Source organism: Lithobates pipiens, unplaced genomic scaffold, assembly GCF_037356315.1.
Source record: "Lithobates pipiens isolate NorthernLeopardFrog02 unplaced genomic scaffold, aLitPip1_a1.2 Scaffold_27, whole genome shotgun sequence".
Taxonomy (NCBI): Eukaryota; Metazoa; Chordata; class Amphibia; order Anura; family Ranidae; genus Lithobates; species Lithobates pipiens.
The window spans coordinates 115,090,256-115,103,180 of NW_027507788.1; the positions used below are offsets into that span (position 1 = coordinate 115,090,256).

The following is a 12,925-nucleotide window of genomic DNA, read 5'->3' on the forward strand; positions in this document are numbered from 1 at the left end:
CACACATGAGAAGTAGGAAAAGCTGGTGGTAGCATGCACACATTGCAGGCCAACCTTCCTCTCCCTTCCTCTCAGGGTAAACTACAGGGAATGCCTTGTATGATCCTGCATGTTCAGAAGTACACTTCATAGCGATGCAGTGCTGTCATGGTTATTTCAATCGCTGGTTATGCCGCGTACACACGATCGGAATTCCATCCAGAAAAAGTACCGCTAAGAGCTTTTCATCGGAAAATGCGACCGTGTGTATGCTCCATCGGAATTTAGCTGTCCGAATTTCCGCCAGCCAAAAATTTATAGCATGTTCTCAATTTTCCCGACGGAAAAACTTTCTATCGGTAATTCTGATCCTGTGTATGCAATTCCGACACGCCAAAGATCACGCATTCTCAGATTCAACTACGAGACAGAAGCTATTGGCTACTGGCTATTGAACTTCCTTTTTCTAGTCCCGTCGTACGTGTTGTACCTCACTGTGTTATAAATGATCGGAATTTGATGTGACCACGTGTAGACAAGACAGCTTGAGCCAAATTCCATCGGAATTCCATTGGCAAAACCATTAGAGCTTTTTCCGACAAGAATTCCGATCGTGTGTACGCGGCATTAGGGTTAATCGGGTCAGAAAACGTCATGCTTCATGTTAAAGTATGTCCCTCAGTTAGCTGTGGAATACATCCAGTAGTAGTCTTTGTCAAGACAAAATGATCTTTTTCCGAGGGATTTGCCTGTTTCTCATGTGTACAGAAAAATCTGAGCTCCTCATCTGGTCTATATCAATTGTAATCAGCTGCAGGAAGAGGCGCTGGTTCTTGAAGCTTGCTCTGATTTTCACTGCAATTCATCTTTACAGGTATTCCCATCGGCTACGATTATTGTTTTAACAAAAGATACTTTTTAAAGCGAACATATTCTATCATGCAGGCTTGCTTCTTTGATAACCAAAGTGTTGATTTTTGGCTAACTATACATTTAAAAAATGATTATTGTAACAATGAATCTTAAATCTGATGCTAATTTAACATGCCAACATGTCAAAAGCCATTGCTACTTTTAAAGTTAAGTGTGACCCAGGTGTGGGCAGGCCAGAACACACACGTAGATGGAGAGTGTTTCTAGCGCTCCCGTTTCGTTTTTGAAGGGGGGTGGTAAACAAGCAAGGGCTGTTACAAGGGGAAGTCCACAGAGCAGCATGGTGGGGGATCAGGTAGCAAATCACAGGGTGGCAATAGGGCAGAAGAAGGGATAAGTCCAGAGGCACAGGGCAACACCAATGCAGAATCAGCATCACGCAATACAATTGTGACTGGTGTGTGGGGACTTTCTCAATTAATACATTTGGCAGTCAAAACTCATCACATGATGTGTTATGGCATTGGCTACTACACGTAAATGGACTCTTCTTTTTTTTCTTTTTTGGTTTGGATTTTTTTATGTCTTTTTAAAATATTTCTGAGTTTCCATCCATGTCTTTCCCTCCGGATCATTCATCCATATTACTTCCTCAGATTTGCAAGTAAAGGATCACTAAGTGGATGAATCATTCCTATATCCCCTATTTGTTACCTGGGTAATATATAAGTGAAAGCTGCAATATATGATCTGTAATAGCTACAATTGGTATATGATCCACCAGTGTTTGACCTGAAGATGGGTATAGACAATGTATGTCGGACATACATATGTTGCAGGTAGAAAAATTTGGCCCATAGTGGTTATGCATGCATCACTCCCTAGATTGCCTTCGAGGTTACTCCAGATATTATTCAGATGAATTCTTGTTAGATTTTGGTGACCTGTTTCTAGAAGAATATCTATAGTCTAAGATGACCAAAGATGACCAAAATTCCTATCTCTGTACACTTTCAACCACCTTTTAGAGTTTTCATTTACATACCAGTGTTTCCTAGCATTCTGAGGCTCTATCTTTCAAACTGTTGACTATTAAAGTTTGAAGATGAGTATTCAATAACTTTTACAACGGAATGGTTCCAGTGTCTTGATACAGTAAGGGTTCATGTACACACAGACTATGTTGACCGCTGGCAGAGGAAAATCGCAAAATTGTGCCGCAATAAAAACGTTCCTTTCCTGAAAACGATTCTTCCACGTTCAGGAGAGGGAGGTTGAGGGAGGTTGAACCTCACCTAACCGCAGCAGCTTTTAAAGTCTTATAAAAGCCTCTGTGTACATGGACACTGGGCTTTTATGGAGGTGAGTTGAGCTTTGAAAAGAAAAAAACACTAACTCAGTTTATTTAGAAGCTGTAGTGTACATGAGACCTAATAGTCAATTTGGGGACATATATGGCATGCAGTTTCATTTATACCATCTTTGACAAGATTCCACCATTGTTGGGAATATATATACAAAGTATATATATATATTTAATTTCCTTTTCTATGAATTTTTTACTATTATGGTTATAAAGTACAAAGTGTCATGTATAATTATAAGCAATATATGTATGGTCTTATTTATTTAGGATCTCATGCTAAACTCTGACTAGATTGGCCAGGTTAGTGGCCTTATCATTCCCCCGTGCACATAAGTCAGCAGTCAAGGTAACAATGTGTTCTTCAGTGTTCTCAGGGCGGTTGGATCAGGCGTACACATTTTTAAAGCAACTCTTTTCCTTGCCAATGTTTACAGAATGTACTGCCAAAGGGAGCTATTCAACTTCAAAACAACTTACTAGTTCACAGTCAGTGAATACAAACTGTGCTCCAGTCTGTGCTCTGAGACCCAGATATTCCCTGCTGGCCATTCATTGCCACCTTGCCACTCACACAACATAGAAGAGGCAAAGCCACATTACCAATAACAGCCCGTGCATCAAGGACAGCCGGATTTATGTATACATATAACAAGTGGTTAGAGGTAGAGCTAAGGATTTAGCTGCCTGAGTTTTAGCAAGAAGTCAAAATTTGCATATTGGTAGCAGTGTTGTTTATTCTGCTTTGACTATACATTGAGGGTTCACTTTAAAGCTGAACGCCAGTCTTTACTTCCGTCTTGCACAGATGTAAAGGCTGCTCTCCTATACTGTAATAGCTTATTCTGATTCCACTGCACACTATGAGAGAAGCTCAGCAAGTCTGATAGAGCCCACCTCGCTTCCATCATCATCTATCTTTCCTCATCAGCCTTAAAGTGGATGTAAACCCACTCTCATCCTTTCTAAACTACAGCCATAAGGGTTATCTATAAGGATATACATGCCTCCTGCATGTATCTTTACCTGTCAAATGTCTCCCCTCTGTCTGTTATGAGACCCAAAAAATTGCAGATTCTGTGGGTGGGTCTGTTGTCCGGAGCTCGTGGGTGGAGTTGTGATGTCAGTAGACTCCTCGCCCACTTCTATAGTCCCCTTGTCAACATACATTTTCTCCTGTGTATTTCTTACACTGAACTTCTGCTATGATCACTAACATCCAGTCAAAACTCAGAAAAGTCACCACATGATTTCAGCATGCCCACTCATGCTGAGGGGGGGAGCAGCCAATCCTGGGAGAGCTGGAGAAGAAAGGAGGAGAGGATCTGAAGTACACAGAATGTCTCTAAGGCTCGTGCATGAGATATGTAAATCACCTGTCAATCACAGCAAGGGGGAAGAACTGACTCCTATTTTTCTGTGTGTTAGTTTTTATCTCACTGAAATAAAAGATAAGAGGACTGCTTAGAGCTGGATTAACTCTTTGTGGCAAGACTGGGCACAGACAACCTTAAGTCCTATACTGTACAAAGTGCAAGCCTTAATTAAAAAATATATATTTTTCAGGTTTACATCAACTTTAAAGAAGTTCTAAAGCCTAAGCACTTTTTACCTTAATGCATTCCTTGCATTAAGGTAAAAAATGTTTAGGCATTGTTTTTGGCTCCTCACTCCCCCCCCCCCCATCCCTTTTTACTTCCCTGAGCCTTCATTCAATCCAGCACTGTGCGCATTTGCAGCTCTTCTCTCCCCTCACTTCTGGGTCTCACTGGTTTTGCTGGGGCAATCAGAGCAGTTGGCTCCTTCGGCTGTCAATCAAAGCCAGTGACGACGGAGCGGGGCTCGGCAGTGAGCACGTACAAGTGCCCCCATGGCAAGCAGCTTGGGCAGAGTGTAGGCACCAGGAGTGCTGGCAGGGGGACCCCAGAACAGGAGGATCGGGGCTGCTCTGTGCAATTCCATGGCACACAGCAGGTAAGTATGGAGATGTTTGTTATTTTATTTTTTTCTTTATAATCACTTTAAGCCAGCCATACGCTGATCGAATCTCGACTGGTTCAGCAAGAATGGCCGAAATCCGATCCATTTATGAGCAGGGTGGTTGTACTGAAATCTATCCATTGATGGACTTCAGTACAGCCAGCCTACTGTATTTTTGGCATGGCTCCCCACTTTCATTCATCGGATTTCAGTTCTTTCAATTACAGGTGCTCATCATAGGTGGGCATTGCTTCAGAAAGTCTGGATGCAATTGCAGTTGCTTTTCAATTATCAGTCCTGATATTTGCTCATTTCCCCCCAAGAGCTAGCCCACTGCTTCCATCAGGGCTGAGGGCTTTGTAAAAGAATACTGAGACAGGCTGCGGTGATGTTTTCAGGAAACACCCTGCTTGCCCCTACTATGCATTACAGAGAAAAGCACAGAGACTCAGTGATGGTGTCACCAAATCCAAAATAAGGCATGTAATGAAAAACGATTTCATTTAAATAAAAGCAATACTTTTTTTGTTTTTAATTTCATTTTGGGTAGAGTGGAGAGAGATTAGAACACCTGTCAGTTTTTAATGCTGTCTGTACTCCCATTAGGGAGATTCACCTGCTCTATTTGTTGTTTGGAAGTGAAAGTAAAAGAAAAATCCAAATTTTGAGTTGACATCAGAACACAGATCTTTTCATGGGGACACTCGTGTTCTAGTGACCCTGGTGACACACTGGGCTTCTCTCACTTTGGAGGGTTTTCCTCTCACTTCCTATTTTGGCTATGTGATAGAAAGTGAAGGGGGAAAAAACCTGACAGATGATATAACCCTTCTCTGCTGTATCCTTTAAGAATTTAATTTTGCATGCTGATTGGGGGGGGGGGGGGGTTGGTAAAGAAAAAAATGTAAGCAGATGAAGCTTCAGCTTAAAGGCTCTATTCACATATAGCATAGCTCAACGATTTTCCAAGAGCGATTTTCATACAATTTTGTGTTTTGCGTAGGGCCAGCCTAATCACTTGCATGCGCGCTTGTCATTCTGAAAAGAGGCTCCTTTTTGCTTTACGAGCTTCACTTGATTTTTGAAGGTGCGGTTTTCTACAATTGCTGCAGAATTGCATGGTGTTTGGGTTGCCATTAAAGAATAATGACACCCTAAATCTCATAGCACATTCTGCAGTGATCCACAATCAGTTGTGAACGAGGCCTAAGTCTGGGGAAAGCTTAGTTCCTGTTTTCATTGCTGGAGAGTATAATGGACACTTCGGATGGTTGGAAAGGCTTCCTGCATGTGAGTGTCTATACCGATCCCTCTTTTTTTATGGAAAAAAAAAGATGGCTCTGAAGTAGAGCATATATGCTGTCGTCAGGATCAGGAGAAAATTCTGGTGGGTCCACGCTTTTGTTGGGATTCACTCAAGTATGGCAGATATCTCCTCAAGCCATATATTGCCCATGTGTCCTGTCTGTGCCTACTTTGAGAACATTGAGAACCTACATTGAGAACCTCGAATAAGAGATGCCTCTACAAATCAGTAAAAACGAAAGAAAAAACATTATTTTTGCTCTTGGAGTGACCTGGTCAAACCTTCCCTTGTTTCCTTGTAGTACCTATACAACAATCCGCATGAAAAAGAGTGATGGGTTGCAACTATTGGTGGGCACTGGGCACACTTCTTCTCATGGGGACCTCTGTCTATGTATTGCCAGCCGTGGTCACCAGACTCAACTGCTGTATTGTTTCTCTGATTTTCCTCCCGATTATACTGGCACAATGACAAAGCCTGAAGTGTTTACACTGTGGTTGAGTACTACAATGAAAAGGGTGCTTACTGACCGATATAGAAAGTTCACATTTAATTATGATTTTATTTTACATTGATGATTAACTTTTTTTTTTCTGTACTTTCTCAGTTACAATGAAATAGGTTGTAGGCGTTTAGTAATCTTCCACCGAAATACCTGCCAATACCTGTTCACATCCTGTTCATTGTGTGCTCTCTTTGGTCACCTATTCTCTTAGTCACACAAGCTGCAGACTAGCTCACCTGCCAACACCTGCAGAGGTTTTCCGAGCAATCTGCAGATCATCTTATCAATCTAGAAGTGAACATGACTGTATAAATTCATGGGAGTGAGTAATGCACTGAAAGCATCTTGTAACATCACCTTAAACAGCAGCTATTCTGTTTCCTTCCAGTTCCCACATGTCACTCCGTCTGCGAGAACGCTCCCACCCCTCCCCCTTTTACCTTCAGAGGTGGAACTGGATTATCCAGTCTGCTTGCGTTTAACAATATTTAAAACATAAATAAAACCATGAATAATTTTTTGTGAGTGATCTTTAAATACACGTGTTAGTAACACCCAGTGCTAGCTTCTCATACATTTTGTATGAATTGGAAGAATGTCTGAATTGTATTTTGTGTATTTTTACATCAATTGCCAGATTTATTCAGCAGCAGTATTCATGATTGCGCTGGTATAAGGAAACAAACGCATAACCAAATCATTTTTTTTTAAAGAAAGCCCACCTTAGAATCTTTACCGTAGATTCATATTTTTAGGTTGCCCAAAGACATCGGAGGGTATTAAATAATGCAGGCACCATCTGACTGCCCCCAGGGTAAGCTCTTGTAACATTGCTGCAGAACACTCTATATATGTGTATGTGCCAAGCTTGCCAAGCTTGCTAGGACCATAGGCTTGAGAGGGCTGTTTGATATGCAGGTACTGTCTGACCACCCTCTTGAAGAAACAACTGCATAGCAGGGCACATACCTGCATTCTTAAGGGTTACTCCTTGAGGAGAACAAAACAGGCATCAATCAGAAGATGCTCCTGGCTGAATGGTAGGCAAAATAGTGATCAGGGCAGTTTTACAAACCTCTTGAACACCATTATGCAGCAGTCAAGCTTCATAATCCTATTATCCAATTCAGCAAGCTTTCATCTCTTGTCTGTTGATAATTATCTTTTTATCCATTATGATAAAAGTAAAGGCCTCCATTCATGCCTCAAATTTCATCTGATTCCTGCTGAACTGGCCCAAGGTCGAGCCTTGGGGGAACCTGTAAGCACTAGACATGTGAAATTTGTTTCCTTAAGAATCAAAATTCGGTTTCAATTTTCATTGATTCAAATGCATACGAATCTTCGAATCACAATAGTAAGAAATTTCAATGAATCCAAAATAAATTACAACAAAACAACTAATTCATTTGTATACATTTGTTTCATTCGGATGACATGATGCGATGTTTTGGGCCTTATGTTAATGTTTGAAGCGTCTGAAATAGCATAACGGCATAACAAATGCTCCAAATTTATTCAGATCCATTTATTTGTTGCATTAACATTTTCTTTATTCTTATTATTTTTTATTATTATTCTTTTTATTCTTTATTATAAAAAATGCACTATATGTCAAATGGAAACATATTGCAATAAATACAGGAGGATATAAAAGTGAAATGAGATGATGATTCCTGCTTATTGTGTTTGGTTTGAATGGAGGTGTATCTGACCTAATTCGTGAATCATAACATAACGAATGTGTCCGAAATTAATTTCATTCCATTCTTTATGTTAGAATTCATAGATTCTGATGGCTCCACCTCCATCCAACCCAGAGTGCATAAGTAATCTCCCAAAATAAATGAATACGTTAAAGAGAATATAGTCAATCTTTCTAAATGTAAATCGTTTCGGAAAAACGAATATATGGAACGAATCCGAATATAAAAAAACAAATCTGAATATACAAAACAAATTCTGAAAACGAATCAATCCAGCATAATGAATATGACAACATTAAATGATTAGCTTAATGATCTTGAACATCCCTAGTAAGCACCACACAGCTCAACAAAAATTACATTTAAAACTCAACTAAGCTGGGTGAAGAATTTTTGGTGAAAAGTGACTGCATCCTATCAGATACATGGAAGGAGGGCCAGACTGTTTTGTTGGTTTACACAAAAAATACTTTTTTTTTAAATAAAATGTAAATTAATCACTTTTTTTTTTTTGGACTCATCATTTGGTCTGGTGATACTTTTATTGGTGCATATTTTTCTATGTGCTGGGTACCCACAGGAAGGTAGCCCTGTCTGTTGCCTAACCTGAGCCACGGAGCTCTCTGAATGTTGTCCTTTCACTGCTTTGTATGAACTCACGATAAAGTCCCAGTACCTCTTGGATGCTTTGGTGAACACAGTAGCTGGAAGTGGAGATTCCTCCATCCACATTGTTAGTGTAAATAGGGGATTCTATTGATTTTCTCTCATTCAGCTTATAGGTTTAACAAGAGAAGATGGAGACATTTAGATGACAGAGCAGGGTGTTGAAACTGACTTATCAAAGCAAAATTATGTTTTCTTACGTAAAGCGGTGCTCCACACAAAAGAGGAAATTTTTTTTTTGGGGGGGGGGGGGGAGTAAATATCTGTTTATGAAAGGTATCCACTCCCACTTCTGGGGGACTTTGCTGCGGTTCACCCCCTCCTCCTTCCCCCACCGCTGAGCCATTCAGAAAGCTCAGCGGCTTCGCACATGTGCAGTAGGGAGCCAGCTGTCAAGCTGCAAGGCTTCACTGCCAGTTTCCCTTACAAAGAATGACAGTGGCAGCACCCGAGAGCTTATTGAAAAATTGGCTGGGGTGCCGACATCACGGGATCCTTGGACAAGCAAGTAAGTGCCCTAATATTAAAAGTCAGCAGCTACAGTATTTGTAGCTGCTGACTTTGAATTTTTTGGTGGCGGGGGGGCTGGAGCTCCTCTTTAAAGAGAAGCTCCAAGCATATTTCTGACAATTAAGAGTCAACAGCTAAAAAACTGTAGCTACTGACTTTTAATAAACAGACCCTGTCCCAGGATCCAGAGCTGTGCTCATCCAAGACATTTTTTTCCATAGGTCTGCGGGCATCTTCACTGTGGTCAGCTGGCTGTGGCTGTCTCATACACGAGCTATGTTGTGCTTTGTGAATGGTCCTGCAGTCTTCTGGGACCTGTGACGATAATTTCTTAGGCGTTCTGAAAGAAGATGGGAGCAGGTAACTATCAAAACCATAATCTGGGGAGGAGGAGGAAGAGTGGAACTTCCCCTTTTGAGTGATTTGAGAGCCTGGATGATTTCTATTACCGTATATACTCGAGTATAAGCCGAGATTTTCAGCCTCTTTTTTGAGGCTGAAAGTGCCCCCCTCGGCTTATACTCGAGTCATCGCTGTCTGCCCGCTCGATCAGCGTGTCGAGCAGACAGACAGCGGCCATTCTATAATTCAAAAGCCGCGCCTCCGGCTCCGCCTTCGCCTGTGATAGGCGGAACACTGAATTTCCCAGCAGCCTGTGTTCCGCCTATCACGGACATCGTATCATCCTCGTACTACGGACGAGGATGATACGATGTACGTGATAGGCGGAACACAGGCTGCTGGGAAATTCAGTGTTCCGCCTATCACAGGCGAAGGCGGCGGCGCAGCTTTTGAATTTTACAATGGCCGCCGAGGCGCCGACGAAGAGGGCACGGGACGGAGGCAAGGCAAGGCACGGCACGGGACGGGACGGGACGGGACGGAGGCAAGGCACGGCGGCGAGGCACGGAGGCAAGGAGGCAAGGCACGGGACGGAGGCTCGGGACAAAGGCTCGGGACACAGGTAGGCTGGACACACACACACACACACACACACACACACACACACACACACACACACACACACACGGATGGATACACACACACACAGGGATGGATGGATGGATGGAGACACACACACACAGGGATGGATGGATGGATGGATGGAGACACACACACACAGGGATGGATGGATGGATGGACACACACACACACAGGGATGGATGGACGGACACACAGGGATGGACGGACACACAGGGATGGACGGACACACAGGGATGGACGGACACACACACAGGGATGGACAGGCATGTCTTACCCTCGGCTTATACACGAGTCAATAAGTTTGCCAGTTTTTTTGGGGGTAAATTGGGGGCCTCGGCTTATATTCGGGTCGGCCTATACTCGAGTATATACGGTAGTCTACGTTGCTGTCAAAAAAGTGATCTATATAAGGGTTTTGGCAAAAATTTCATAATTATTGACCATTATCCATATAATTGCAAGAGTGTAATGTAAATGTATGAGCAGAATGGTGGCCCTACACACTTCAAAAAATTATTGAATTATTTTTTGATCAATCTCTTCGTTAGGAATAATCGATCTATAGTTGATAACCCATTTGATGGATGTGCCACACACTGGGAAAAGATTTTCTATAGATCGGACAGATGGTTAAGATCAATCGCGTTTCTGTTTTCGCCATGTACTCTGGTAATCTGATCAATCAAAGTACAATTATATTAATGAACAAAGTATCTCAGTGCTACTGATCAATGCAAAATGATGAGCAATTTTCTGCCCTTGCCAATTGACTTTTTGTTTGAGTGTGATCTAAATAGAGTCTAAATCGATCATAAGGGAAGTTATGACTATTTAATTGTTTGATGATTTGATTGTTTTTGCACATCAGTGAGATAATAGAATCAAAGCATGTATGGTCACTATAGAGAGTTTATATAGGGCCTTGTGCTTCCCTGTTATTACCAAAAGTTCTATACCTCCAAAACAAAACACCTGGGCATCTTAAATTGGACATATAGGGATAAACATAACCTCTCCATGCTGTGTATGCTAAATTCTCACAAGGAAAAGACATTGAATCATCTCGTCATGGTGAACTTTCACACAAGCTTTAGTTTTTCGACAGTCTGAAAGTTTTCTTTGTTTTCCTTTGTTCATCCATTCTTCTTTCTGTTTTAACCCCATTCTTTGTTCCTGCTGATGACAAGCAGTGCCACGGCAAACTGCAACCGCTACCATATCTGATTAGAAGTATGATGTTTGATCATCAGTGACTGTGATTACATTTCACCAAAAAGCCTCTATTTTTGTTGTATAAATCCTGTTTCCACATTGCATTCGAATCCATTTTGTCATTTTTAACAAAGGCCATATGTGCTTTTATGTGTTTTTTTTTTTTTTGATTAATGACTTCTTTTGTGCCACCCTCCTATACAAGCGAGTTACTTTTCTTTGTATTGCATATAAAGTGGTTGTTGACCTGTCTATGGCTTGCCATACAAATACCTTCTTTATGTGTCGAGTTCTGGGGGAGGCTTTTTTCTAGGCAGTCTGGTTGATTTGATGTAGCTTCTTTCTCCTTATAACAGAGCCAACAGGGCTCATCGAAAACTTTGATATTGTACATTTTCCTAACATGTATTTGTATCCAGTTAAGCACACAAAGGCATTTTTTATATCTACGTTTTTAATGGCAGACTGTAAAGTGTCAGGCTTGGTCGGCTTCTACAATGTGAGACATTTAACCATTTTCCAACTACTTCCAAGCTCCCTTCAATTACAGTCTGGAAATATTAATAGGAAGGATGGCTGGAGATATATCAAGTACCTAGCAAACTTTAGCAGTCATCTATAGGACTAAGCTTGAGTAACATTTTTTTAGTAGATATGTAATGATGTACTTTTTCTTAAAGCTGAACTTTGGGCAAAAAAATTAATAATTTTGGACATTTGTTATATAAAAATAAATAACCTCTAAGTATGGGTGTACCATGTGTGGATTGTTCTGCATTCTTGTAAAACGTACGGTATTTGTTTAATTCATCCTAGACACTACTGTATGCGCCAAACTTCCAGCATTAAAACTGACAGTTCTGGGCTTCGTACAGTGAACTATAGGAGGTTGAGCATTCTTCACCTTGCTTTCCCCTCGCCCATTCACAAAACATATTAAATTATTTGCACAAGAATACAAGGTGTTCTGTGAATGCCATACACACCTCCCACATATCCTTATTGGACACCAAGGCTGCCTAATAAGTTGAGAAGCCACCCAATGATGAGTGTTGGGAGGGAGCAGGCCAGTTTCCATATTTTAGCACAAAGTTGAGATTTGAGATCCCCAGTTTCTGGGGACCCCAAGGAGCTCATGGAATTAAAGAAAGGTATGTTGTACACTTCTGACTTGCAAAAATACATCAGCTGGAGTACTTTAAGCTCCCTGCAATAGAGGCCTGTAAGTGAACACCTCCATCTTCAACCTCTGCAGCCTTGGTCAAATTCTTCCAAATTTATCATTGTTGGGAGAAGTAAATGCCAGTGTCCCCCATTGTTCCTTCTTTCACCCCTGCATTACTATAGCACCACAATGACACGTGAAGGAACCACAGTGAACAGTGAGGATGCAGCATTTGACACTACTGGGAGTGTTGAATGCTAAAGACTCTGGTGGATGCGGTAGTAGTAGAAGACAGAAGACAGAGTAGTCACTGTCTTCTATTGCAGAGAGTTCTTTAGAAACCTTGGTGAATCTTGGTTTGCCTTTGAAGGAAATCTGTCATGATAAATATATGTATACTTCCTGTAGTTGCCACCTCATCCCTTTAAACCCGAAAACATATTAATTAGCATATGTGTTCGGATTTAAAGGGATGAGGTGGCAACCCTAATACTGCCATTTCTGATCTCTCCTTCTGAAAATCCTTTCCTGGTTGGAGTGCTATTACATCCTAACCTTTTAAGACACTGGCATACTTGCAAGATGCTTGTTCCAGGTCAGTAACTGATAGTATGAAGATAGAGACAACCTAACAGCTAATGTTTCCCTGGGGTGGTTCGCAATGGCAGTCCTACAT

At 41.4% G+C, this 12,925-nt stretch overlaps 1 protein-coding gene across 4 annotated transcripts in view; it reads left to right on the forward strand.

The window, feature by feature from the left end:
* The window catches only part of NECTIN1 (nectin cell adhesion molecule 1), a 440,283-nt gene that overhangs the window by 107,759 nt on the left and 319,599 nt on the right, over window positions 1-12,925 (forward strand). The window lies entirely within an intron of this gene.